Below are 24,914 nucleotides of genomic sequence, written 5' to 3'. Positions count from 1 at the left end.
TCTTTGTGTGTATGAGCCAAACAACAGTACTGATTTGTACTGATGATCCCTCCTCCAGGCTGACCAATGATCAGGTGCGCTCTCTGGACACAGAGATTGAGGGCTACAAAAAGTTCATCACACAGGAAGAAGAGCAGAATGAGCATCTAACTCTGTGTCTAAACCGGGCCCAGAATGACTGCACCACCTCACGTAAACTCACACACTTTCAGAACCATCAGGAGGTCCTGCAGGCCCAGTTTAGCACATATACACGAATGCTGCAGGAGACAGAAAAGACCCTTAGTACACTGAGTGGGGTACTTAATTCACATCAACCTACAGCTCAAATATTTTTGAAGACCGGTTAGTGAGCACTAGTCAGAAGCTTTTGTCTCTCTTATTTAGGACTATGATTTGTGTCAGTCTAAGGTCAAGGGACTCAGGAAGCAGATAGACCAGATCATGAGCAAGCTGCAAGAGCAGCTTACTCACAATAATGCAGCAAAGTACTTGCGTCGACTGACTGATAAATCTGCAGCTCACAGGAGAGAAAAGGTAGGATGCTTTCGATTAACCCATAGATTTAGGTTAATCATTTGTAAATTTATTTTATTATTTTTTTTTTTTATTAGCACCTTGATTTTTAATTACCTTATATTTTCTTAGGTGTAGTTTGACCTGGACACATTGAATTCAAACTTGTGCATTTATATGTATGGAATGATATTGCGGACTTTATTCAAAAGGCATTGCAAATTGTATTTGCAATTGCGTTTTCAATTTGTGGACGCATAAAATGTGACATAATCCAAACGCAAATGCAAATCGCGCATTACCGTTTTCATTTTCGATTAAGTGAATGCACAGTGTCTGCCAAATTTAAAATGGAAATGCAAAGTCCGTTTGCAATTGTGTTTCCCATATCTTACGAGCTATGAGCCTGTCATATTTAAATAGCAATATTAATTACCACATTTGCCTTTTCACTCTCTCTGCACTGTGCATGTAAACTGCCAAAACTCAAATGGAATCGCAATACCTTTTGCATTTGAATTTCCAACGTCTATACGGAAACCTGTCAATCAAGTGACAGGGGTGGGGCCATTTTATTGGGCGTGTTTGCATTGGGAAGTGACGATCGTACTAAAATGTACCATGTTTTTACTAGGGTAAATATGAGTTAACGATAGTGTTTATAATTAAGCCACAGTAGCCACAAATGTACAGTTGTCTGAGACGTTATGAAATGTTCTTTAACATCATGAACCATAAAATGTAGTCAGTGTTCTGCTATTGTTTATTTTCATAATAGGTAAACACAGGCCACAAGTTAACACGGTCACATTTCCTTGATTCAGCAGCTAGGAGTCCTGTCTTGAATCTAGACATCTGGTACTGATTCAGTGTAGCTTGGTAGCTCAGTGGTTAGTGACTGTCATCTCTCACGGCATACTGTCTTTTAGCGCGTGTTCGAAACCCGGGCCAACACAGACGTTCTTTATTTTTTTGTTTATCCTACTAACTTCAGCCGCTGATTTCGGACTTGCATCCTCAGTAGTTCAGACTTTGTGCATTCGACTCGGGAGTGTGATGTCTGCGAGGACGCAGGTCCGGTAATTCTGCAAACAGCAGCGTACTTGATAACATGTCAGCTCGCCTTGACTACTGCAATTTTCCTCACTGTATGATTGCCCGTTTGGCGGCTGAAGTTGGTAGGATAAACAAAAAAAATAAAGAACGTCTGTGTTGGCCCGGGTTTCGAACACGCGCTAAAAGACAGTATGCCGTGAGAGATGACAGTCACTAACCACTGAATCAAGGAAATGTGACCGTGTTAACTTGTGGCCTGTGTTTACCTATTATGAAAATAAACAATAGCAGAACACTGACTACATTTTATGGTTCATGATGTTAAAGAACATTTCATAACGTCTCAGACAACTGTACATTTGTGGCTAAATTATAAACACTATCGTTAACTCATATTTACCCTAGTAAAAACATGGTACATTTTTAGTACGATCGTCACTTCCCAATGCAAACACGCCCAATAAAATGGCCCCACCCTGTCACTTGATTGACAGGTTTCCGTGTAGACGTGGGAAATTCAAATGCAAAAGGTATCAAGTAGGGCTCGCTGCAGCCTGCGGTGGACATCCAACCCCGCCCACATCCAAGCGTGATGTCAGATACCCCGCCCACATCCAAGCGTGACGTCAGAAACCACACCCACATCCAAAGACGTCACATATCCAACCCTGCCCACCCGGATGTGCCATCATAAATCGCGCCTATATCCGTTTACGTCACGTTCTCATTAAATTTCAAACAGGAAGAAGCGTAGAGAAGACTGAAGTGAAGAAGTTTGTGATGTTTTTAATCGGTAAAAGAAGGAAATATTGTTTTGCGATCGCCAGAAAGAAGAAGTTGTTGTTATCTGTATTTGCCAGTTGCCCAGAAGAGGAAGAAGTTATCTGCCATGGCTTTAAGTAATGAAAAATTCGGTTCTTAGCCCAAAAGTGTTTGTCACACTCACTGTATGTCTCTGCTTAACGTTAATAGTTAAAATGGTAAAATGTACACATTAAATTATCAATGAATATTTTGTTAGACATGAAGTGAAACGATAGCACAACGATAACTGTTTTGTTATGAGCTTTAGTAAAGTTACAAAGACACGATGCTGACTTCACACAGGCACGTTATAAGGCTACCAACACTGCTGTGTTTACTTTCATAATGTCTATAATGCTCCGAACTGTATCCTGATAAAATGTATGTGCATTGATTCATCCTTCATGTTTTTTTTTTATATCCCTGACACATAATACTGATCTCTCTTTCACTCACACACACACACAGACACACACACTTCACCTCTCTCACATACATGTACTCCCCTGGCCCCACGCAAAACACATGGAATATATTTAATGATATACACTGACAACTCTTGCACAGTAACTTGTTTGAGCAACCACACAATTCACTATGTCTTACTATGTCTCTGTTCGTGGCAAATCTTTGTATCCTTCTATATACACATAATATTTATCATGTTTTACAGTATCCTACACCTCTGCAGTCCAAACCTGATCCAGAACGATCCAGAATGATGGCGCCTGTGTTTGGCGATGCGTCTGTCACTTCTGTCACTTCTCTGCTCTCACGTACATTTGTAATCCTCCTTGTAATATTACTTGTGTCAACCCTATCAACCACCAGCTATGTCTCTGCAATCATACGATACGATCGGGCCGCGTTGTTCCGCATTAACGCACATATGCAGGACTTGTGTATTACCTGGGACAGATATTATGAGGTTTTCCCTCCAAAACTGGAGTGCCAAGCGCCATCATCGGAATACCTTCTGCTTACTCGGCGCCGTGGCAGGAGAAGGAAGCGGGGATCCAGGGCTGGGGTTCAAGTCTGGAGGAGAAAGTGGCGATCCCGTGGATTTTCTCCCGGGCCGAACGGATCCAGAGCCCCCGGGAGTGAGCGGTGCCTGAGGCCGGTTCCGGTCTGCGAGCCAGATCGGGACGCGATCTGTGCATCGTCACCTGTGTGGTGCACCTCTGACCGGATCTTCCCCACCCGTCCCGCTTGCCATCGTGCACGCCGTCAGCGTGCCCTGTGCCCGGTTACCTGTCGGACGGATCATGCCATCCAGCCTGCCCCAGGACAGCCCTTTGTCATGCACGCGCACTACCAGGATTACACTTATCAACGCGCGCTCCATTGCGAACCAGGCTTTTACTTTGAATGACCATTTCACTAATGAGAACTTGGATTTTATGTTTATTACGGAGACTTGGCAGCGGGAGAACGAACACTTTCATCTTAAAGAACTATGCCCCCCGGACTGCTCCGTGTTTGGGACTCCTCGGCTCACGCGACGTGGAGGCGGTCTTGCGCTGGTCTTTCGGGACTCTTTCTGCTGCAGCTTGACGGACACAGCTTCGTTCGACTCATTTGAGATGCAGATGTGTAAGGTTGGGAAAACACACTCCTATTACTGTGTTTTAGTTTACCGACCTCCTGGTCCTGCACGCACATTTCTTGATGATTTCACTGAGTTTTTAACGTCTATCATAAAACTAGATCGCGTTTTAGTCCTTGGGGACTTTAATTTGCATATTGATGATCCCACTTGTTTGAATGCAGCTGAATTGTTGACTACCATGGACTCGTTTAATTTTGTACAGCACGTTTCTGCCCCCACCCATAAAAAAGGTCACACATTAGATTTGGTCTTCTCTTGTGGCCTAACCATTGATAAACTGAGTGTGGAGGATTTTCTAATTAGTGACCATTGTTGTATATCTTTTAATTTGTCACTTATCACGATGCCTACTGTCTGCAATGTTGTAACACAAAAACGCATCATTAGTGAGACAACACTTAGTGATTTCTCTGCCTCCTTTGACTCTCGCTCCTTTGTTGATTGTGATGATGTTGATTCATTTGTGCAAAGTTTCAACAACCACTGTCTGTCGATTTTGGATATGGTAGCGCCTGTTAAAAACATTTCAGGGTCACATAAAAAAGCCCTCCCATGGATGAATGATAACATTTGTAGTTTTAGGAGAAAATGTCGTAAGACTGAGCGTCTGTGGAAAGCAACTAAATTGGAGGTACACAGACTCCACTTAAAAGATATGATATTGGATCTGAATGAACTGATAAAGCAGGCTCGCTCGGCTTATTTTTCCAATCTTATTTCAGGTAATAAGAAAAAACCTAAGGTCTTGTTTGACACCATCGAAAATCTAACTGCACCTTCAGCTCCTCTTGTGCCTGTGTACACTCATGAGGACTGTAACAACTTTTTGTCGTTTTTTGTGAACAAAGTACAAGACATTAGGGCCAGTGTTAAAGTTCCCATAATCACTGTGTGTTCTACTGAATTTTCAATGGTGTTGTCTTGGTCGTCCTTCACTCCTGTCAGCCTACAGGAGGTGAAGACCTTAATAGGAAATATGAAACCGTCTTTAAGCCCTGCTGATATTGTCCCAACACCCCTATTGTTGAAAATGTTTGATATTGTTGGCCCCTGTATGGTAAAAATAATTAACCTGTCACTTGCATCTGGCTCAGTCCCCAACTACTTCAAACACGCTGAAAAAGTGGTGGCAAGCCAGCTGACCTCCTTTATGGAGCAGCACAACTTGTTTGATATTTTTCAATCTGGTTTTAGAAAATTGCACTCCACTGAAACAGCTCTTATTAAAGTCTCTAGTGATGTGATGATGGCAGCGGACACTGGCCGCTACACTGTACTTGTACTTCTCGATTTGACTTCCGCTTTTGACACGGTAGATCACAGTATACTGATCAAACGGCTTCACAATGAGATGGGACTATCTGGATCTGTCCTCCAGTGGTTCTCTTCCTATATTCATGACAGAACCTTTAATGTCGCTATAAACAATGTACAGTCAGATGTGACCAATTTGACCTGCGGAGAGGCACAAGGGTCAGTTTTGGGCCCCTTTTGTTTTTACTGTACATTTTGCCACTTGGTCCTATTATGGGTTGTTTTAAGGATGTTTCGTATCTCTAAAATACGCAAAATGTTGTCAAAGAAGGATCTGGAAATTATTATTCATGCTTTTATATCAACTAGACTTGATTATTGCAACTCTGTTTTTACCTTCTTGAATAAGTCAGCCTTGAACAAACTGCAAATGGTTCAAAATTCTGCTGCTAGACTTCTAACTGGTGCCCCCAGAAGGTCTCATATCACTCCCGTTTTATTAGCTCTCCATTGGCTCCCTGTAAAATTCAGGATTGATTTTAAGATTTAATTGTTGACTTATAGGGCATTAAACAGTCAGGCCCCACAATACATCAAGGACCTTTTGACCCCGTACTCCTCAAGCCGCACTCTTCGGTCCTCTGGCCAGAACCTGCTTATGGTCCCAAAAACTCGCTATAAGACCCGAGGGGACCTGTCTTTTCAGTCTGTTGCCCCCAGACTGTGGAATGCCCTGTCTCTGCGTCTGGCAGACTCTGACTCTTTTAAAAAAGATTTGAAGACTTGTTTATTTAAGAAAGCTTTTGGTTGATGGGGTTTTTCAGTAGTGTTACTTTGATTTGACTTATGTATATACATACTTTTATTGTTTTGTTCTACTTTTCTTGTGTACAGCACTTTGTGATTTTACAAACCGAATTCCGGAAAAGTTGGGACGTTTTTTAAATTTTAATAAAATGAAAACTAAAAGACTTTCAAATCACATGAGCCAATATTTTATTCACAATAGAACATAGATAACATAGCAAATGTTTAAACTGAGAAAGTTTACAATTTTATGCACAAAATGAGCTCATTTCAATTTTGATTTCTGCTACAGGTCTCAAAATAGTTGGGACGGGGCATGTTTACCATGGTGTAGCATCTCCTTTTCTTTTCAAAACAGTTTGAAGACGTCTGGGCATTGAGGCTATGAGTTGCTGGAGTTTTGCTGTTGGAATTTGGTCCCATTCTTGCCTTATATAGATTTCCAGCTGCTGAAGAGTTCGTGGTCGTCTTTGACGTATTTTTCGTTTAATGATGCGCCAAATGTTCTCTATAGGTGAAAGATCTGGACTGCAGGCAGGCCAGGTTAGCACCCGGACTCTTCTACGACGAAGCCATGCTGTTGTTATAGCTGCAGTATGTGGTTTTGCATTGTCCTGCTGAAATAAACAAGGCCTTCCCTGAAATAGACGTTGTTTGGAGGGAAGCATATGTTGCTCTAAAACCTTTATATACCTTTCAGCATTCACAGAGCCTTCCAAAACATGCAAGCTGCCCATACCGTATGCACTTATGCACCCCCATACCATCAGAGATGCTGGCTTTTGAACGGAACGCTGATAACATGCTGGAAGGTCTCCTTCCTCTTTAGCCCGGAGGACACGGTGTCCGTGATTTCCAACAAGAATGTCAAATTTGGACTCGTCTGACCATAAAACACTATTCCACTTTGAAATAGTCCATTTTAAATGAGCCTTGGCCCACAGGACACGACGGCGCTTCTGGACCATGTTCACATATGGCTTCCTTTTTGCATGATAGAGCTTTAGTTGGCATCTGCTGATGGCACGGCGGATTGTGTTTACCGACAGTGGTTTCTGAAAGTATTCCTGGGCCCATTTAGTAATGTCATTGACACAATCATGCCGATGAGTGATGCAGTGTCGTCTGAGAGCCCGAAGACCACGGACATCCAATAAAGGTCTCCGGCCTTGTCCCTTACGCACAGAGATTTCTCCAGTTTCTCTGAATCTTTTGATGATGTTATGCACTGTAGATGATGAGATTTGCAAAGCCTTTGCAATTTGACGTTGAGGAACATTGTTTTTAAAGTTTTTCACAATTTTTTTACGCAGTCTTTCACAGATTGGAGAGCCTCTGCCCATCTTTACTTCTGAGAGACTCTGCTTCTCTAAGACAAAGCTTTTATAGCTAATCATGTTACAGACCTGATCAATTAACTTAATTAATCACTAGATGTTCTCCCAGCTGAATCTTTTCAAAACTGCTTGCTTTTTTAGCCATTTGTCGCCCCCGTGCCAACTTTTTTGAGACCTGTAGCAGGCATTAAATTTTAAATGAGCTAATTAAGTGGATAAAAGTGTAAAATTTCTCAGTTTAAACATTTGCTACGTTATCTATGTTCTATTGTGAATAAAATATTGGCTCATGTGATTTGAAATTCCTTTAGTTTTTCATTTTATTAAAATTTAAAAAACGTCCCAACTCTTCCGGAATTCGGGTTGTATCTGTGAAAAGCGCTTTAGAAATAAACTTTACTTACTTACTTACAGAACGGTTCTGCCGTGATGGGGGGGGGGGTTGAATGTCCCTGCTGCAGTTTCACCACTGAAGAGAAGTTCTCTTTCACACTTCACCTAGAGAACCACATAAGTCATGCAGTGGACCATGGAGGTATGGTGAGAGCATGTCTTTAGATAATGATTGGTTTTTGTGTTTTTAAATCATATATGCATGTATATGTATGTTGTATAATCTAAATATGTATGTGAATCTCAAAGAACAACAAGATGAACTGTAGTTTCTTGGGAACCACTAAAGTGATGAGAATATTGTTGTTATTTATCTATGTGTGTTTTGTAACTTGCTGTGTACACTCTACACTTTTGTTAATTTTTTTGTCTACAATCCTACAGGTTACTTCATCTTAAAATAAATGGCCCATGGAAGATCATTAAAACCAAGGTACGAGAATGCAATAATCAGTTTTTTTTCAGTCCTTGTTCTGTAGTTATATGTATAAAAAAAATTAATTATACATTTAAATATTTGATAGAATATTCCAACCCAGAGAGAGGGACTGGATTAGGGTCTGTTCATGCTGATGGTAAGATGTGAATTACAGATTCTGAGCAGTTATGGTGATGGCAGAAGTTTAGTTTAGTTTACATGCAGTATTTAGATGAATACGGTCGTGTTATCTGTACGTTACAGTAAATTGGTGTCAGTTAATTTCAATATTCGAATTTTCTCAATGGTATTTGTTGTCTGTTTCAGTATGCACTCTATATAGCCCTGGACTGGACATTTGACTTTAGCCAGGTGATGACCTCATTTTCTTTTGGAAGGTTTTCCTTTTTTATTTATTTATTTTTTCCAGAAGTTTTTTCAAATGCATTCTCAGTTTTTTATTTTGTGTTTTATCTGTTAGGATAACATCCCTCAGCTCCGAAGGTGGTGGTGTAGTTTGCTCTTGCAAAACATGTCACATCCAATGTACACACAACTGGTTAATGAAAAGAAATTGATTCTTCTGCATTCAAACTACCCAGACACACTAAATGTTTCCTCCTTGAATGTTAAGCGGTAGCAAAACTTTGGAGAGGCCACAATATTGAATGTTTAGAAATGTGTTGAATGCTTTGAGTGGTTGGAAATACTAAAAAGATGCTCTACAAATGGTCCATTTACCTAACCTTTGAGTCTGTCTTTAGGTTGTCGGAGTCCACCATCACCAAACAGCCAGCTAGTACGGAAACTGTGATGGGTCAAGATGACAATGATGAGGTAAAAACTTTTTTTTTTTTTTTTGTGAAAATAATTATAGTAATTTTAGATTTACCCCACAAACACAGTTTATTTTGTACTTTCAACAGAAGATCGAAGAGGAACTGAAGAGGAAGTTCGAAGAGGAACATAAGGGACATTGGTGTAGCATGGTGCTGGGTTCAGAGCCACTGTCAGCTGTTCCATGGAGAGGTGACAGAGCCTGAATTTCTTCAGATGGACGAAGAAAAACAGTCTAATATAATCAAAGACTACCTGAAAAGAGAGACTAAGAAAGCAAGGGATGCCTGTGTGTTTGTCTTTGACAATCGCGAGGATATGGAAACGTTCTTATTAAAATGTGTTGATGAACAGGGGCTGAAAGTCAATACCATGTTTCTGGGAGTTATTTAATTTATAATAATTTATTTACTCTACATTGTTGAATATTATTGTTTTGTGAAATAAATATAACAATACCCAGTGAAACAAGGGATGTCTTTTTATTGATCTTTATGCATCCGTAGGACTTGGACACATTTTTATATTTGTGTTGATGGAAAAAGGCCCAAAAGTCAATGCCATGTTACTTACATAATCTATCAAAGCAACCAATGACTTAAGCCTATGTATGTGTAGCTTAGTCTATATAGAGAACCATCAATCCTATCATGCAAATGTAGTTGCTCTTTTTTGCGAGGTGATAAATTTTTTTTTTCCATGCACATATAAAAAATATTAGTGTGTAGATCATAATTGTTCTTGTATATAATTAAAAGGAAAATACAAATACTTAAAACCAAATGAAGTATATAAATTTTATTTAAAATGAAAGAAATATGAAAAATAAACCCAATTTAAAAATAATAAAGAGGGGAGGATTCCAGTTATTGCATAACACCCATATTTATCCTTAAAATAGTGATATGATCACAAACATTCCTACCTTTATAAATGAAACATAATTTTAGAGAATTAGATAAATAAAAATGCCTTAAACAAAATGGTCTACTTAACTTTGAAATTGTCTAAGGTATGTTACAATCGATCATAAAACAGTGAATTTGTCATTACATAATCGAACAGCGGAAGGTATAAATATTTTATTAATTTACCTAAGTATAATCAACCAATGCATGCGTTTTACTGGCTGTTTGGATGAATTTACTTCCATAAATTAGAGATGTGGCCTAGGTTTAATTTGTACTATTTAAATTTATTTAATGCAAGTTATTTAACCTGTATTAGTAAAACGAAAGATAACATTATTTAATTTGATCCCCGAAACAATATACTTCCGCCATATTGATTCAGTTTTGTTTACGTCTTAAAATTGTACTTTGACAAAATGTTAATAAAAAAAAAAAAAAAAAAAAAAAAACATACTTCCGCCATTTTTGCACATGCGCACAACACATGGGTGTTCACCTGGCATCACCCGATGACGTATTTTTACGTATGGCATAGGCGTGGCGTCTGACGTCACACTTGGATGTGGGCGGGGTTGGATGTCCACCGCAAGCTGCAGCGAGACGCTCCTCAAAGGTATTGCGATTCCATTTGAGTTTTGGCAGTTTACATGCACAGTGCAGAGAGAGTGAAAAGGCAAATGTGGTAATTAATATTGCTATTTAAATATGACAGGCTCATAGCTCGTAAGATATGGGAAACACAATTGCAAACGGACTTTGCATTTCCATTTTAAATTTGGCAGACACTGTGCGTTCACTTAATCGAAAATGAAAACGGTAATGCGCGATTTGCATTTGCGTTTGGATTATGTCACATTTTATGCGTCCACAAATTGAAAACGCAATTGCAAATACAATTTGTAATTCCTTTTGAATAAAGTCCGCAATATCATTCCATATATATGATTTCTCAGGAGGCTCAGTTAACTAAGTTAGAGAATGAAATCAATGCAGTAATGCTTGAGGGGCAAGAGGTGGCGACACATCTGGATTATCTGGGTGCATTTCAAGCTGAACTTGAGCAAGAAATAAGCCAGCGTTACTTGCTCCTGTCTTCTCACGAGACAGAGATTGCTAAACAAGTTACAGATATTGAGCGAAAACAGGCCACGATCAGCACCTTCAACAAGAAGATCAGGGATATTGTGTCCAGTACAGGGGTTAGAGCTCACACTTTGCAATCAGTACATGTTTTAACATGGATGTTTTGAATAACGCTTAGAGTTCTCTGAGTTTAGTTTTTTGAGACCGTGTTTATAGTTGTGAGAAAATGATTAATTGTTTCATGAATTGTGTCTTAGCAATCGAGAAAAACTTAAATGTAAAAACCTTGTCATTGCCATTTGTACAAAGAGAACAAACAAACAATCAAAGTTATCAAATGTGTCTGAGAAATAAATACACAATTAAAATTGTGCTCTGCATATATGTGTGTTGTTTATTTCTGTGCCTGTCAGGTGTGATGGAGCAAGATCAGTGCAAGCAGGCAGATCTGGAAAAACCGCTTAAAGCTCTCATTGCAGATATGGTCAAACTGAACTCTCTGCTCACTTAGAACAGTGATCTGAATAAAGCCCTGCAGCAGAGCAACAGTCTGATGGAAACAAGAGTTCAGACAGAGACTCAAGGTACAACTCTACGAACTGTGTAGTTTAATATAAAAATCTAATTTTTAAGTATTCTTCTGTTTTTACTCTTTCCATTTTGTCAAATGTACTGTGTTAGTTTCCAGAGCTCACAGTGTATAGTAAGAAATAACTAATGTTGAGTAATGTTGAGTGTAGAATACTGTGGCCCTCGTGATCCTTTGTCCTGCAGAGTTTGAATAGGGTTGGAGCTAAATTTTGCTGGGCAGTGAAACTCAAAAGTTGAGAAACCCTGATAAATAGACATGTTATATCAGTTACATGACTTGTTGTGTAAAAGACATTTTAAACACTTTATTTGTATTAATCTTTTGTGTGTAGGAGGCTGAGAGGGATTCGGTTGAGACTCTGCTGAAGCTGGAGAGGTTAAACGAAGAGAAAGAGAGATTTATAAACAGCCTAGTGGAGGCAGAGTGAGTCTAACACACTTCACACATACACAGCCTGACACAGACTCCGATTTATCACTTTATTCCAAGGTTCTATTTGTTAACATTAGTTAACTAAATTAGTTCACATGAAATAACAATGAAAATACAGGTCTAAAAAAAAAAAAAAAAAACAACACTTCAAAATGATCAGTTTTTCTGGTTTTTACTATTTATCGGTATGTGTTTTAGTAAAATAAACATTTTTGTTTTATTCTATAAACTACTGACAACATTTCTCCAAAATTCCAAATAAAAATAATTCCATTAAGAGCAGTGGTTCTCAATTCTAGTCCTTGCAACCCCGTTTTGCACATTTTGTATGTATCTCTTATCACTTCATATGTTTGTTAAATTCCAGTGTAAGTTCCCTGCAAAGTGGACTTCACAGGATATTATAATTCTAGTTTGAAAGGAGTGTATTTGTTCTATTCAAAGGGCATTAAACTATGTTAAATAAGAGGGAGATGCAACTCCATGAAGCGGTGGGTTCAAAAAACATCTACTTAATGACATTGCACTGTAACTCTTTACTATGGGAGAATAGCTAATGTATGTGACATTTTTTTATGGAATATGGTTGGATCACAGTAAGTTTTCATTTAATGACAACATCAATCATTCTTTTGCTTTTTTAAATTAAGTTTTTGGTAATTTTCCATGTCCTTTCTATTGCTGCTTAGTGATTTTGCATTCTTTAGCCACAGCAGTTTTCTTCTGGTTGTTGTTGCCATTCATTCTGCAGCGTTTGCCCAAATGTCATGCCATTGGATACAGCAAATTCTTGGTTTGAATAGCATAATTATATTTAGCCACTCTTATAAATCATGTTAAAACAATTACAATTGTAACATGACTTAACTGGATCCACACCCATTTGTGTTACCTAAATTCTAACTAAATGCCTACCTAGAGAACATTTTTTGGCATTTTCAGTGATGAGTAAGCTCATATCTCATATGCCTTTGACCCAAATGCTGTTACAATCAAAAGGTCATTAGATTAGTGATACAGCCATACATACTGCCACAATGCATAGAATCAGTATAATACCAGGGCTAGAGAATAAAAACTATATTTCTTTGTTTTGTGTGTGTGTTTGTGTGCAAAGGCATCAGATCTTGCTGTGGGAGAAGAGAACCCAGCTGATGCGAGAGACTCGCTCTGCCATAGATTCAGACACTGGACAGGGAGACGTACGAACCATGAGAGCAGAGATTTACCGTATGGAGGTGAGGGTATACAGGTCCTTCTCAAAAAATTTGCATATTGTGATAAAGTTCATTATTTTCCATAATGTATTGATAAAAATTAAACTTTCATATATTTTAGATTCATTGCACACCAACTGAAATATTTCAGGTCTTTTATTGTTTTAATACTGATGATTTTGGCATACAGCTCATGAAAACCCAAAATTCCTATCTCAAAAAATTTGCATATTTCATCCAACCAATAAAAGAAGTGTTTTTAATACAAAAAAGTCAACCTTCAAATAATTATGTTCAGTTATGCACTCAATACTTGGTCGGGAATCCTTTTGCAGAAATGACTGCTTCAGTGCGGCGTGGCATGGAGGCAATCAGCCTGTGGCACTGCTGAGGTGTTATGGAGGCCCAGGATGCTTCGATAGCGGCCTTAAGCTCATCCAGAGTGTTGGGTCTTGCGTCTCTCAACTTTCTCTTCACAATATCCCACAGATTCTCTATGGGGTTCAGGTCAGGAGGGTTGGCAGGCCAATTGAGCCCAGTAATACCATGGTCAGTAAACCATTTACCAGTGGTTTTGGCACTGTGAGCAGGTGCCAGGTCGTGCTGAAAAACAAAATGTTCATCTCCATAAAGCTTTTCAGCAGATGGAAGCATGAAGTGCTCCAAAATCTCCTGATAACTAGCTGCATTGACCCTGCCCTTGATAAAACACAGTGGACCAACACCAGCAGCTGACATGGCACCCCAAACCATCACTGACTGTGGGTACTTGACACTGGACTTCAGACATTTTGGCATTTCCTTCTCCCCAGTCTTCCTCCAGACTCTGGCACCTTGATTTCCGAATGACATGCAAAATTTGCTTTCATCCGAAAAAGTACTTTGGACCACTGAGCAACAGTCCAGTGCTGCTTCTCTGTAGCCCAAAGTGGCTTGACCTGGGGAATGCGGCAACTGTAGCCCATTTCCTGCACACGCCTGTGCACGGTGGCTCTGGGCCGGGTTTCCCGATAACGATGTATCTTAGCTCTTAAGAGCGTTTTCTACGTGTAAACTTAGAATTCCACGAGCGTTTCCCAAAAATGCACTTAACATGCGAGAACGCGCTCTACGTGCTACTTACGAGTCGCTGTCCATTCGCAAAGTGCTGAAATTTAACCTTATAAAGAATCGTATTCTGAATGTTTAACCTAATAATTGTCATCTGTTTTGGATAACCAATCAAGACAATCAAGTCTATATAAAGCACCTACATACAGGCGGAGACACTGACAAAATGGCTGAACAAAAAAAAAAACAAGAAAAGATACCTTTCAAAAGGATGAAATTAATGTCCTCTTAGAGGAGATAGAGAAAAACAAAGACGTGGCAGGATTTTGCAAGCCTGGCAAAAAGGAAGAGGGCACTGCAGAGGACTGCAATTAAAAAAACAGGTGGTGGGACCAATGAGTCCCCCCTTCTTACAGCCGAGGAAGAAAAGGCATTGTCAATACTTGGCACAAGTGCTTCAGATGGAATTAGTGGTGGTATTGACATCCATGGAGGAGTAGGGATAACTCAACCTGAGCCTGAGCCTGAACCTGAGTCAGGTCCTTCATGCTCAGAGGAACCATCAGTTTCATCTGCCATCTCCGAGCACCTACCATCTCCTAGTCCTCCAAAAAACCCTCCCAGGCCACAGCCTCCATCTTCAGTGGTCCAGACTGCAGCCACAACAACTCAGCTTGAGAATGTCTGTAGCTGTAGTCAGGACCTAGTGCAGCTGGAGAGAGAGAAACTAGATGTCTTGAAAGACATTAGGCAATGCCTTCAAGAAGCCAATGAGAGAGACAACAACTTCCAACAGAAGCTCATTGAGCTCAAGAAGGCCAAACTGGCCTTAGAAGAGAGGAGGCTTGCACTAGAGGAGATGAGTTTTGCAAGGCCCTCAATTTCTGTGCCAATTATCTTGCCAGAAGACACAGGTAATGTGATTTATTGTTTCAGTAATTTGTGCAATGTGAAATGTTTTCTATATGTAGTTATGACTCATCTCACTGTACAATGTATTTTGCAGGTTGTGGGGAACTGAATAACCCAAATTAATAAAACTATGCAATGTTTTTTATTAATACAGCTATATGCAGTGTTTTTGATGTCCATGTGTTTGTTGAACCATGCACACGAGGCCTAAGACCATATGAAATAATATAATAATTGTTATGAGTTCTTCCAAATGTCTCTGAAGTAAATGGCTAATGGTTGATGATTATTTTCAGACATAAGCATTTAAGTTTCAATATTATTAATATAAAGTCTATATGTTTGGCGTGACAGATAACACAAATATATATATATACAGTACTTCATCTAGCCAATACATTTCTACAGGTATAGACAAAAAAATCAACATTTTTTACCAGTAATGTTCTATGTATACATTTTTATAATAAGCACAACTTTTCATCATTATGAACAGAGGATAGATTAAAGGAATATATTATGTAATCTATACAGTTTCTAAGCATGCCACACCTTCACTTTCTTCAAGGTAGGGCCTAATGTCATTACTGAAATTTATGATAGGCAGTGGGATATGTGAACATTATCACAGCCTGATGACCTTCACATGGTTTCTTCAATTAAGCTAGGATTAGTATAGAGTTTACACCTCACTAGACTTGCAGAGGAAATCATGGCTGCACTACAGCATGTTCTTCAATTGAGGGTCAGAGAAAGACAAAGACAGAGACGACCACGAAGTAGACTGGTGACTTTAAATGCCTTCTTCAGACAGCATCAAAACCCCTTGGATATCCTTGATGACATGGCTATAATAAGGCGATACCGTCTGCCAAGAGGACAAATAGCCCAATTGCTAAATAGCATTGGACCTCAGCTGATGCGTGCCACAAGGAGAAATTTTGCCTCGTCCCCTGAAATCCAACTCCTATCAGCCTTGAGATTTTATGCAACAGGCAGTTTTCTCCTGGTACTTGGTGATGGGCTTGGACTAAGTAAGGCATCAGTTTCAAGAGCTGTTCAAGCGGGTCACCAATGCATTACTTCCACTTGCTGTGGAACGCATTCAATTTCCAGCATCAAGACAGGACATCACAGAAATACAACAGTATTTTTTAACACATTATCACATCCCACAGGTCATTGGAGTGATCGATGGTACCATGAACCCGATCCTTACACCATCTGTGGAATGCCATGTATATATATGCTGCAAAGGCTATGCAGCTATCAACTGCCAGGTGATCTGTGACCATAAGGGTTTGATTACAGACATTGTGGCAAGGTGGCCCGGAAGCACACACGACTCCTTCATGTTCACCAATTCATCTGTTGGTCAGGAGGCACAAAACTTACAGGGACAGTGGAGGCTGCTTGGGGACAGTGGTTACCCACTGAGGTCATATCTCTTCACGCCTGTGGCTAATCCTATGAATAACAGGGAGACAAATTTCAACGAGGCACACCGTGTTGCACGTAGTATTATGGAACGCACAATAGGGAGGTGGAAGATGCGCTTTCGGGCAATTCACCAGTCCAGCGGTTGTCTTTTGTTTGCTCCACAAAAGTGCTGTGCAGTAATAATAGTAACAGCTATGCTGCACAACATTGCAGTGCAGTTGAGAATTGCCCTTACTTAACAGGGAGGAAGATGAAGAGGTGGAGGAGGAGGATGTGGAGGACGAAGATGGCATGGGACTACATGACCAACCAAGAAATGCCCAATACATGGCTGGTTTTCATGCACGTCAGCAAGTCATTGACAGATTTTTTTGAATTCATTCCTATTTTACCCAGTCTTTGAATCAAATTTCCCACATTACTTCTTTTATGATTTTTTTTGTTCATTAATTTAATTTAGATCCGTTTTTTTATCTTGTTTTCCCCTTTTTATTTATTTCATTTATAAATTCATGTAAACAAAAAAACGAGTACAATAAAGTGTACAATAAATTACAATCAAAATATTATTATATTACTCGCGTTGCAGTGTGTTAAATCTAGATAAAAGTGTAATCTGCCAGTTGTCCTGCAGGTGTCCTCATAAATCTGTCTTCTTACGATGCACTTGGGGATGTACGATTACTCCAGAGCACTTGTAGATCTACGAAGATTTTCAAGTGCTACTTAAGCTACGATGCTTTTGGGAAACAGACCGTAATATTAAGATCAATCGTACGGTCGTTTTTACGATCAACTTAGGCTTACGATGCTTTTGGGAAACGCAGCCCTGGATGTTTCTACTCCAGACTCAGTCCACTGCTTCCACAGGTCCCCCAAGGTCTGGAATCGGTCCTTCTCCACAATCTTCCTCAGGGTCCGGTCACCTCTTCTCGTTGTGCAGCGTTTTTTGCCACACTTTTTCCTTCCCACAGACTTCCCAATGAGGTGCCTTGATACAGCACTCTGGGAATAGCCTATTCGTTCAGAAATTTCTTTCTGTGTCTAACCCTCTCGCTTGAGGGTGTCAATGATGGCCTTCTGGACAGCAGTCAGGTCGGCAGTCTTACCCATGATTGCAGTTTTGAGTAATGAACCAGGCTGGGAGTTTTTAAAAGCCTCAGGAATCTTTTGCAGGTGTTTAGAGTTAATTAGTTGATTCAGAAGATTAGGTTAATAGCTCGTTTAGAGAACCTTTTCATGATATGCTAATTTTTTTTGAGATAGGAATTTTGGGTTTTCATGAGCTGTATGCCAAAATCATCAGTATTAAAACAATAAAAGACCTGAAATATTTCAGTTGGTGTGCAATGAATCTAAAATATATGAAAGTTTAATTTTTATCATTACATTATGGAAAATAATGAACTATCACAATATGCTAATTTTTTGAGAAGGACCTGTAAGTGTATTTGTGAAAGTAACTTCTAAGTGTGGTTCCAGTCTGAAATGTTATGTATTGTATGTGTCCAGGTTCCTTATACTCAACTGATGAAGCAGCAGGAGAGGTTGTTGAGAGCAGGGCTTTAAAACGAAAAAAAAATTCAATTGGTTCACTCCGAGCAGAATCGATATTTTAACGGTTCTGTTCTGCGTTCCTCTGATATTATTACCATTCCTAAACGGTTCGGGAGGAAAAAATACCGGTTAATAACGTTATTTTTTTAAAAACAATATTATTTGCCTATAATTTGCCTAATAATAATAATTAGATAATACTAATAAAGGAAAAAATACAGATCTAACGCTTACAGTTTACAGCTTGCACCAGATTTTGTCCAAATGTAAGCTAGGCCTATACTTAAAAAAAAAAAAAAAAAAAAAAAAAAAAAAAAACACTATCAACACTTTAAAAGTATTTTTAAGATATTTAAAAATGTTTGCTGCATTGTTAAAAAAACACTTGTATAAGATTTCGTTTTGAGAGTAAAAAAAAACGTAAGTCACAGCTCACATTGCATTTTATTAGCCATTACCTCCCGAAATAATGAAGGCTAAAATGCCTGTAGTCTAAAGCAAAATGTTTAAAAACATTATAAAAACAGTTATTAGTTTCTCTTCAAATCAAACCCTCTAAAGTTTAGGCTATAAAAACCTCAATCCAAAAACAAATTAATGTAAGCTGAAACTGAAGCTGACGCCTACCACTCTCATTCAGCACGAATCCAAATGTTTCCATGTTCCCGACGTATCTGGATGCTAAAATGTTATTTAATATAAAGAATATAGAATAATAGTAAATGTATAATAAGTAACGCTGTATATGCGTCCGAAAGTCGGACTCCAAATTTCATTCAATAATTATTTTGAGGTTAATAGCAAATGAAAACTGTTCAGCTTCTGGGAAATTTGTGAATCTCCGCTAGGCCATTTTAGTTCCCCTCACTCCACAACAAAATAATTTCAATTAACAGTATTTAGAAAAGAACAAAAATTACAAATATAAGAAGCTATAGCAATATTAACGACAAACCAAAACTAATTAATTTAGACTAAAACGAAACTGAAACCAACGTTGGGTTTCTCATTCAACACAAAATCAAAGTTTCCGTATTCGCCATGTATTTGAATAACAAATGATTATAAAAAATAGCCTAATGTTTGTAAACATTTTGTGTCTGAATTGTCTAATTTTGAATGAAATAATATTTTTTCTCTAAAAAAAACTTATATAGTTCTCTCTCTCTCCTCTCTATGCTATATATATATATATATATATATATATATATATATATATATATATATATATTAACCATGCAGGAAACCTTTTTAAATATTTTGATAATTTACTGAAAATAAATAAATGACTTTTTAAACCGTTTTTCTGTCCCGCTCCCGCAAGATTTTATCCCGCTCCCGCAAAAATATGTTATTTTCTCCCGCTCCCGCGCTCGAACGATCAAGTTTCGTCCCGCTACCGCCAGCAAAATCCTGCGGGTAAAGTATACGTTTTTTTTTGTAGTTTTTTTTTTTTTTAAATGCATTGCATATTCTGCCTGCTACTCTGTTATCTTTTCAATTGCTCCCCTGTTGAATATAAATTTAAAAGAGAAAGAAATGTTTCGTTTTATTTGCGTTTAATTAAATGGATGAAAGGAATGAACATGGAACTTAGAACATAGAACATAGAAATACAGTAAAAAAGTAAGACATTTAAATAAAAAATATACCTATTAGGCTATAGTATAGCCTAATGAATTCTATAATAATAATAATAAACCTGGATTTATTTCATGTTCAAAGGAAAATTAGCCTATACTGCTTAAGAATGGCTTCTTTTCCTCAAACATTAAACAAACAAAAAAAAATCATTTTTCCTCAATAACAAAATAGACCAATTTGAAATATTTAGCAAAATAAATAAATAATTACAAATAAACGGAATTAAAAATTGTAGACTACGACTACTAATGTAGTCCGTGCAGGAATAGCATGTCCTTCATCGATGAGGGCTTCAGATTAATCCGTCTCTGCCCACTTGCGACCGCAATTACTGAAAGCCCTCTCCAATGGTGCGCTGGGAGCTGGAATGAAAAGTAGCCTACGTGGCGTGTTACTTTGCTTAATCTCGGAAACTCTTGATATCGCCTTTTCCACCACTGGATCTCTCGCTATTTCGGAATGGAATTACACGTCGATGTCCATGGTTTCATCAGCATCCTCCCATTCCGCAAAGTCAATTTTATTTTATTTTAGTCTAATAGAAATAAAGGTTTATCTGTTTTTAGTAATTTTATTTTGCTAGATATTTCCACTTTGTGGCAGTCCCGCAAATAACTTTATTTTCCCGCAACCCGCACACAATAATATCTTGCCGCCCGCGTCTGCATTCACCAATCAAATATTGTCCCGCGACGCACTCGGTTGCGCTGGGTCCCGCGGTACTCCCGCGGGAATGCAGGTCTCTACTTGAGTGTAGTATGCACATGCACCAACGCCTAGAAAAAATAGGCCCTTTTTGCGCTGCGTCATCAGGCCCACTTTGGTCTTAATCCGGCCTTGAAGGCGGTTCATTGCCTTTGAGACTTGACTGAGTTCACAGCTGAGCGGACATTTCACTCGCTGGCTTCAGAGTCACATTTGCGTATGCTGTAGCCTACTGCTGGAATTCTGATTGGTTGACAGCAAATTTCAAATATTAAACGGAACGATAAAATAACGTTATTAACCGATTAATGCCCATTTCAAATTTTCGATTCTGTTCAGAACTAAAAAAAAATCATTTCGTTTCTGTTTCTGTTCCTGTCAAAATATCGTTCGTTTCCGGTTTTCGTTTTCGTTCCTTGAACCGGTTCAGAGCCCTGGTTGAGAGACATGGAGTCAGTGGTGGCCAGACTTGAGACAATAGCTGTTCGAAGTGAGGCTCAGGTACGATCTGACCAAAAGCAGCCCACACACAACGACTACCACAACACTCTCCAGAGCCTCCGTCGAAAGATTCTCCAAAGAAGGTGTGTGTGTGTGTATCAAGGTTATAATAATATAGACATTTTAAATTAGTTTCTCTTCTATTTTGAATATATAAATTATTTATTAGTCTTGTTTTTTATTATTATTACTTCCCACTTTATACATAATTACATTTACTCTTAACTTTTTCTACTTTCAGTTTACTTTTTCTGCACTTACTTTCTAGTAGAATTACTAATGTTAACAGTTTCTGAAACTGAATTTTTCCTGGTAAGTTATACTTAAGTGTGATTGGCCAGTGGTGGCAATCACAATCTTACAAAATATTTTGCACAGTGATATAATTGACCAGTGTCTAAAGGCCCTTTCACTCCGGATGCGTAACGAAAAAGCGAAACGAAAAAGCGAATAGTTCGCGTGCGAATAGTTCGCGAAGCGAAAAAAATAAAAGTCGTTTTTTCACCTCAGCACATTCGCGTTCGGTGTGAAAGCAATCATTACACAAACAGCTGATCAAAAAATAAAACCATCGCGCGAATTATTCGCGCGTCAAAATCGCGTCCAGTGTGAAAGGACCTTAAGGCAGCTGAATTTCTTTGTGGCTTCAGTGGCATGCAAAAGTTTGGGAAACCCTTGCAGAATCTATGAAAATGTGAATTATTTTAACAAAATAAGAGAGATCATACTCTCATACATAAAATATGTTTACATTTAGTCCACAACACTGTAGCAAGAATCACTTTCTGGGGAATAATTAACTCAAATGAAGTGAATATTCATGAGTCTATAAATATTCCCTCTTTGGGTAATTTAATATTTGTAAGCAATAAGCACATTATATTCAATCATTTAAATGTAACCTTTACTAGAATTAAATTAAGTTATCTAGACAATCTGTTCGTCCCGTGAACTGGATGCTAGACTTCCTTATCAAATATCAATAAAAATACCCTTCTTACAAACTCCAAGAAACATTAATCTTCTGATCAGGAAAACAATATTTCCTATGTTTGTACGATTTAGATTACTGAAAATAATTCCAAGGAAACAAAGCTTTGTAGCTTAGATCACACGATTCAGGGACTTCGATTTTGATAAGCAATAAAACAGGTTATGGTATTTAATAAAAAGCAGACTAAAGAGTACATAACTACAATTCACACAGAGTAAATATGAGTATATATCAAAAAAAAGATAAACGAACAGGAATAGTAATGAGATCGAGAGAGAGAAAGAGCGAGAGAGAGAGAGAAAGAGTAAAGGCAGATCTCAGAGTGACAATTTTAAGTTGCGATATAAGAAAGTACTTGCTTTGATCTGGCTCTTCTCTATAGCTGAGTTCAAATTGCCCATTGGTGCAGCTTCTGCATTGTTCATTCAGGAGCAGATGATGCGTGAGCTCAATGGTAAACACCAATGTAAACTTTGCCAAAAGATGATTAGACTTAAGTTCATTCGGCTCGTGAAGACAATTGAACAAAGTCAAATATCAAAATACAATAAAGAAAAACTAAGATGAAACGAAAAGAAAAGAAGAACAAATGGAGAGACTTCTTGGGAAGTCCTGTCATGAAGATGAGAACCCCCTCTTTCTCTGGCGGAATGCCAAGAACAAGGGTTTTCCTTTGTTTTCATGGCAAGGCAATCTCACTGTATGAACCAATGAAGTGTGAGAAACTGAGGCGGGAAAAATCTTCTTTGTCTGCTGATTGCCGCCCACTGGTCTAATTTATGGCGATGACAAAATTGAAAATTTTTCCTCCGAAAGATTGTACTTCTGAAACAATGCATATTTTTGTAATTTGCCATCGAGATTCAACACAGTCAGGTTTACGATTATAAAGACACCATAAACTATAATTTTGCGAGTCAGGGATTAAGAGATGCAGGTTTGTTCCTAACTACATGCATATAAAGTTTGATTAAACACACAGTAAACATTATTCCACTATTCCAGCTATTCAACTATGCCACGTGAAGACATCTAAGCACAGAAAGAGTTCATGTGCGAGCCAGAAATGCTCGTGTGTTGGTGTTTGTGTGTCTGTGTTGTGGAATGTGTCGTCGTGCCGTGGGGGAAAAGGCGGGTGTTTTGTTTTTCCTTTGAGGCTCACGCGAGTATCTCTGGACTCTCTCAAAAGGTGTAATAAATGTCACCTCGTCATGGGATGTTGCCGACATCGCAGCGCCCAAATGGTGAGTTATGTTGGAAGATGTTGTAAAACGAAGGTCCTTGTTTACTCAAGTTCTGGTCTTTGAGTGCAGAATGTGTTAGAGAGTCAGGATTCATTAATATGGAACAGATGGCTGAAATACCATCCGCTCATTAGTGTTAAACTCCCCCTTTGTGGTTGGATGATGCCCTGTGGTCATTATCGGACAACACCCATCACAATGGTCGGATGGCAGGTGAGTGGTGCCAAGGGTCAGGAAGTGGCTGATGACCGTGGAGATGCACAGTGCCATGTCAGCTGCAGTCCAGGCTTGGGCAACAGGTGAGGTGTTCAGGATGGGCAAATAGAGGCAAGGCTTGGAGGGCTGCGTCGACAGGAGCAATGTCAATGAGCTGAGCCCCCCTTTTTCAATCCATAGTTCTAACTCTGGACCTAGGGTGAAGTTGTAGTTCCTGAAGAAGGATGGGATTTCTAGTTCTGATTGGTACTCTTCACTCGGAACATGGTATAAGGCCAGATCGTCAAGGTGGAGGATGGCCCTCGTGGGACTTGAATCCACATGCTCTGGTCAAGCAGGTTGCCACGGGTGTCATGCTTGTCGTAGGTCAGTGTAGCGGTACATACTGGAGTGTTAACGAGCCATCTGTCACCTACAGTCTTGGCTTGTGTCTCGGTGACTTGGCTGCGAGGCTGGGAATCGGCAGGGCAACGCGTGTCACTGATCATGGGTTGCAACCCGCAGATTCCATCAGTATTGTCTTGAAGAAACAGTTTGCTGGGGCAGAGGTAGTGGATGTCTTTAGTCAGGGTGCACACGTGCATGTTCCGGGCTAAGTACAGCTGGGTGTTGCTGTCATGGTACACCACCACCTCAGGGATTTGAATCTTGATATGAGTATTCCATATTACCCTTCCAGAACCCCACATTAACAATGTCTTTGAATCTGTAGATTTGGCTCGACTCTATGATGGGTAAGTTCAGGAGGAAACTCATCTCCTTCTGCTCGGGATCCATGTAAAGGGGAAAAGCGCTACCCAGAGAGTAGGCAAGGTGTATTTGCATAAGATCAGTGGGTGTGGTGATGGCGGAAGCCAGCACATTTTGCACCAGGCTTAAGGGTATCAGGTATGGTGGAATTCTTCCCATGGCTAGACTGTCGATGGAGGAACTCACTTCCCGTAACATGTCAGTCATTAAACGCCGTGACCAGGCCATTCTGGAAGACAGTGGTACTAGAATGTGGTGTAAGCGGTGACAAGGTTGGAGTCTCCTGGTTGATACAGCAAGTGTAGTGGCAGGGTCATCTGCCGCCCAGTCATGAGTTCAAAAGGGGACACCCATGTTGATTCCTGCGGGGTAGCTCTGATGGCCATCAGCACAAGGGGGAGTTTCACATCCCAGTCTTTCTGGTTAGCAGACACACACTTTTTCAGCATGGTGACCACCAATCGGTTTGATCTCTCTACCTGGCCGGACGCGATTGGATGGTGTCTGATGTTAAGTTTAGCCCCTACCCCTAGGCATTTCCAGATCTGTTGCATGATCTTGGCAGTGAAGTGGGTACCTCTGTCTGAATTGACTCTCAGTGGCAATCCGAACCGGGAGAAGATATGGTTCATCAG

The 24,914-nt window shown here is 39.3% G+C and overlaps 1 pseudogene; it reads left to right on the top strand.

Moving 5' to 3' along the window:
* LOC132091052 (coiled-coil domain-containing protein 40-like) overlaps nt 1-24,310 on the top strand; it is a 41,832-nt pseudogene extending 17,522 nt beyond the window's left edge.
* The last annotated feature ends 604 nt before the right edge of the window (nt 24,311-24,914 follow it).

This window comes from Carassius carassius, chromosome 17 (assembly GCF_963082965.1).
Source record: "Carassius carassius chromosome 17, fCarCar2.1, whole genome shotgun sequence".
Taxonomy (NCBI): Eukaryota; Metazoa; Chordata; class Actinopteri; order Cypriniformes; family Cyprinidae; genus Carassius; species Carassius carassius.
The sequence above is the reverse complement of the archived record's forward strand: the minus strand, read 5'-3'. Positions and strand labels throughout refer to the sequence as shown.